The sequence below is a fragment of the Mercurialis annua genome, linkage group LG5, assembly GCF_937616625.2.
Source record: "Mercurialis annua linkage group LG5, ddMerAnnu1.2, whole genome shotgun sequence".
NCBI classification, from domain to species: Eukaryota; Viridiplantae; Streptophyta; class Magnoliopsida; order Malpighiales; family Euphorbiaceae; genus Mercurialis; species Mercurialis annua.
This window is the reverse complement of record NC_065574.1, coordinates 12614584-12620066: the sequence shown is the minus strand read 5'-3', so window position 1 is coordinate 12620066 and position 5483 is coordinate 12614584. Positions and strand designations below refer to the sequence as shown.

The window sequence follows — 5483 nt, the reverse complement described above, 5'->3', positions numbered from 1 at the left end:
GTTTTTAACTAATTAAATTCATATCGATAACACGTTATGCAAAATAAATAAATAAATAAATAAGTTAATAAAAAATAAAAATAAAATTAATTATTTGATGGTCAACCTACTGTTTATTTTTTATTTTATTGTTAATAATTTATTTTTAATATTTTCAATAGCAAAGCCAACCGATGTGTATTTAATCACCTGACATCGATAGTCACGCCAACCGATGTGTCTTATATCATATCTTAATTATTACTCTTATCCCACATTGATTCTCGATATAGTATGCTTAACTTTTATTTTCATATAAGTCCCGAAAACTATTATCGAGAATGGATAAGATACAGGTCTCGGGATACTTCTACCGAGATCAACTTTGTATCTCAATTCTTATATTTGACTGTACCATCGTACAATTCTTGTTTCACGTTTATTACTTAATTCTATATTTTTCATTCTGTTGTAGTGATTCTTTATGGAGCATGACATGCACATTACAATCTACAAACATACATCTATAACACACGCACGTATAGGTATTCATTATAATTAAAAGTATGTATGGCAACGTACTATGTTTCTTTATAACATATGAATAATAGTACATATAAGAATGTACTATACTTTTCTTGTGCATATTTGGTTCGGTACTCGTATATTATTCGATATTTGATTACGATTTATATTGGTTAACCCTTTCCCAGTATTTTAAGCATATATATTCTTTTCATCTATTTATGTTATTCTTATAGTATCACAGTACATAAAATAATCGTTTTCAAAGCATACACACATATACTTTTTCAAACATACTACTCCCTCCGTCCCAATAGAGTTGTCCACTTTGCCTTTATCACACAGTTTAAGAAAAGTAATCATTGTTTATGGTTTTTGTAAAATTTTCCTTATTATTCTTGTCATACCCCTATTTAATATAGGGTCCACTTGCAATTTACTTTTATTAGTGGACTTTAAATAGGGGTAATATAGGAAAATCAAGTGTAAAGTTAGTTACTTTTTGAAAGTGGACAAGAGTTTTGGGACAAAAAAAATTCTCAAAGTGGACAACTCTATTGGGACGGAGGGAGTATTTAACATATAAGTATTCATAAAGTCGTCCGTATATAAAAATACGCGACTTTATGAATATTAACAAGTAATTAAAGTGTACTCATAGAAAACGCTTATCTAAAAACACTTCGGGACTTAGAAACGTCAAGCTTCCCGAGCTCTTTGTCCAGCTGCCTCTGCCTTGCCGGATCTAAATCAAATTTACATTTGACTCACGTCAGAATCCTATTTTAGGATTGATTCTAGACTCAAGACACGACACGCCACACTCTTTAACCGTCGTACTTTTCACGTATTTATCCTGATAAACGGTATCTAACTCGTTTACGGATCGAATATCATTTCAAACTCAATTCACGTTTAATCTCATTAGGTTAACTATTCAAATTAATCGATAATCAATCGATTTCAATCTCGGTATGCGAATACAAAACGGGTATCTCATATCGGAACGAATAAGGCAAAAGGGCGGAGTGCACGTCCGTGCCTTGGGGTGCACGATCGTGCACTTTCTAGTGGTGCACGGTCGTGCACCATACATAGGTGCACGTTCGTGCACTTTCTAGTGGTGCACGGTCGTGCACCATACATAGGTGCACGTTCGTGCACCTTGCTATTGATGGTGCACGTTCGTGCACCTCGTGTGCACGATCCCCGTAATCCGTTTTCCGGGGTTCCCGACGTGCTATCGATATAGAAACGCTCCCAACGCAGCCAAAACGCTTAATCTATATTCAAAATATCCAAATTAAATTCTAAAACCTTTTAAACGATAAAATCGTTTCGTGGCCTAAAACTTTAACTCGATATATAATGAAATTCATCCATCCAAACGATAAAACGTCACACTTACCGTGATTCATCACCGAAATACGATCGTTTCGAGTTATAGAACGTCGAAAACGGACGAGAAACAGAGATCGAGCGACGGAACCGTAATAATCGTCGAAGGAAATAAGAAAAGATATGAAGGTTTGTTTCTGTTTTTGGATCCTTCACTCTGAAGGTCATATATATATATTGGTTAATTAACCATTTTGGTCCTTCATTTCATTAATTTAAATCATTTCTCTTTTAAACTTATCCTTTTAACCAAATAGATAATTACTCGTTTTAACTCAATTACTTACGTAATATTTATATCCAAATAAATAATACTAACCCAAAATTATTATTTTTCGTGAATAATCTTTTAATTGTTATTCTCAAAGCTTAATTGGCTAATTTACACTTTGATCCTTAAACTTCTCAAAAATTGCAACTTAGCCCAAAACGCATCCGGGTCCGAATTTCAAAAGGTCTCCGATTGACTTAAAACTTTTACCACAGATACTATAAAACTTTTATCACGGGATTTATAATTTATTTTATATTAATTTTTTTAACCTTTTTCTCAAATCCCACTAAACTGCTTAATAATATTAATCTAAATTCCTGATACTATTAAATTAAATTCATCCGGATTTAATTTATCAGAATTCGCGACATGTGGCACGATATAATTACTTTAAAATATTTGGGGTATTACAAGTTCTGCTCCTTAGGAGCACATCTACTCCTCCTCAGATCTGCTCTGGAAGGGTGAAGACGGCGGCGGCGGAAGTGGAAGGTGGAAGGGAATAAGAAGAAAAGGGTAAATTTTTTTAGATTATCATTTAATTTAAAATTTTAATTAGTTTTAATTAAGATTAATTAGGATTGATTTTTTTAAATTCGAAAATCCACTCTCCTTTTTTGTGTCAGGAGGGTGAAATTGATCGGTTTTGCTAAGTTGCTTATTAATGATCCGGGTTTGTTAAGTTGCGGGTTAAATTGTGCCAAAACCGTCCAAAATGACTTATTTGATATTTCGTGCCAAGTTGAGGGAGGTGAATTGATTCTTTGTTCGATTAAAAACAAGTAAAACAACATATGAACATGATTTTAAGATCAAAAGCATGGAAAATCATAGTAAGAACACAAATACAACAGTTGAGACAGTTTATGGCTAAACATATGAATTCACTATAGATCTAATCAGATCTGACATGTGGGAATGATTAAAATCACATAAAAAACCTATAGGCATGTTACTAAATCAATTTCATGGTAATCATATCAAAACATTATTAACATAGCAATCATGGAAAAAGCACAGTTTATGGCAGTTTACAGCAAAACAACCTAAACATGCAATATAAGTTATGGAATCTAGTACTTCTAGATTAAACATGGAAAAGGTGATGGAAAGAATGATTGGGTCCTCAGAAGTACCATTCTGAGTCCTTGTCTCGTTTTCTAGCGATTCAAATGTAGAATCCATCATAGGATCAATGTGCAGCAATAATTGAAGCGTTTCCAGCATGTTTTTTAGACTGGAATATACTGATTTGGTGTATGCGTGTATGCTTGTAGTGGTTCGGGTATTTTAGGGTATTTTTAGGGTTCGTGTACGTTTTTATGATCAATTAACTGACCTCCGGCTAGGCTGATCAAGGATTTATAGTGGTTAGATTGGGATTGATGCTATCTAAAGTCTAAGTTAGGTTATGAGTCTGTTAGTTAGAGTGTTAGTGATAAACATGAGTTGTGAAAGTATGTGAAGTTATAGTCTTTTAGAATTAGGATTATCTTTTATATTTATCTTTAGCATTTTACAATTTAAATTCGTATTTGCATGTTGAGCAAAGGGGCGCTAAAGGTTCATTTAGGTGCGAAAAAGTATCAAATATGACTTCTGGAACCTTAAGAGTTTGAGTATGGTCAATTTAATCCGTCAAACTTGTAAATTGGCTCATAAACTTCTAAGATATAGCAATTAGTCCAATTTCTTAGACTTAAATCACAATCTCTTTGATTTTTTATATGCTACGTGCATCTAATTACGTTTCAACACTTCAAGTTTGAAACTGCGCAACATCTAATTACGTTTAATTTAAAATTTTAATTATCTAATTACGTTTCAACACTTCAAGTTTGCAATTACACACATATCTGACTAGCTTGAATCTAAACAAGCAGACCACAAGCTCTCACTCGGACAAATTTCTCTGAAAATCATCATTGGACGCTTCTGTCCTTCATCACTTTTTACATGTCCGGAAAATAAGTGTCTGCAATAACCTTCATGTTTGAAATTTTTTACGATAAAAAAACAAATTGGAACAATATAAATCAATTTAAGATGCATTGGCATGACGTAGGTTTGAAACCAAACTTCTTCCCAGTTTTGAATTTTTTTTACTTTAATTAATAAATTGCTACAATTGAAATTGAAAATAAAGACTTTGGCTAAAATTGACGACTTTAAAAATTTAGACCATATAAAAAATATTTTTAAATGATTATCCAAATCTTTTTGATGAATAATTAGTATATTAAAACCCACAAGGAGTGGCAAAGACCCGAACTATAAGCTTTCGCATAAAAAGTAATGTACTAAGGCACACTAAAGGGTACTACAATACGGATTTCTAAAGAAATCCATGCCTGAAAAAGCAAAGTTCCTGTTACAATTTTTAAACAACCAGAATGCCTTACAAAAACAATTAAAAATCACTACGTCCTTATCCACAACTTCATTTTGAAAGACTACCATTTCTGCATTTTCAGATTTTCTAAACCACAAGCATCCAAGTATTTCAATAGGGGCCTCCACAAATTATGTCCTGCCATTGAAACATAAAATTAACAAAAAAAGATAAAAAAATTCAAACCACATCTAATTTTTGAAAAATAGCACACCAAATCTTCTAGCATGGCAACAATTATGAATAAGAATATGAGCTTGTGTTTTCACCACATCACAGAAAAAGCACATAAAATTATTCAAGAAGACTATAAAACGAAAAGCCAAAAAATCACGTGAAGAAAATCTATTATACGAGCTAGCCAAATAAAAAACTTAACTTGAAGAGGCGCAATAGAATTTCAAACACGTTTGAAAGGAGTAACAGTGCCAATAACATTAACACCGTCCCTCACCCAAATCATATGGACCGGACTAGCTCTATTGCCATCATCACCTGCTGAATTGTCATTCAAATTCTGCTCATTCGAATCAAATTGCAGACCCCTTATATCACCAGCTCTCAGGGACATTACATTCCCATAATCCCGCGTGACCATGCTGCCCACATTCTGGATTCCGGTGGTAGTGGCAGATCTGCCCAGATATGTGTTAAACCCAGTCCGACACTCACAAAAAAAAGCCGAATTATACACAGTGACGGAGTCAGGATTTTAAGAGGGGGCCAAATTAAAATATGTATTATATAAAAAGGTAATTTTTAAAATTAGGAAAGACGAAATCGTAAAATTTTAAAACTTTAGATGCTATATTTTATATTTTTAAGAAGTTGGAGGGGGCTATGGCCATCCCATGCCACCCCTCCCTCCGTCATTGGTTATACGCACCAGAATTATATTTCCACAAAACAACATCC

At 33.2% G+C, this 5483-nt stretch overlaps 1 long non-coding RNA gene across 1 annotated transcript; it reads right to left on the bottom strand.

Annotated features, from left to right (window-relative positions):
- Positions 1 to 4455: 4455 nt before the first annotated feature.
- LOC126682796 (uncharacterized) lies at positions 4456 to 5483 on the bottom strand. The gene is made up of 2 exons (XR_007641515.1): positions 4948 to 5483; positions 4456 to 4706 (listed from the first exon to the last, which is right to left on the bottom strand). It is a non-coding gene; the product is annotated as an uncharacterized LOC126682796 (long non-coding RNA).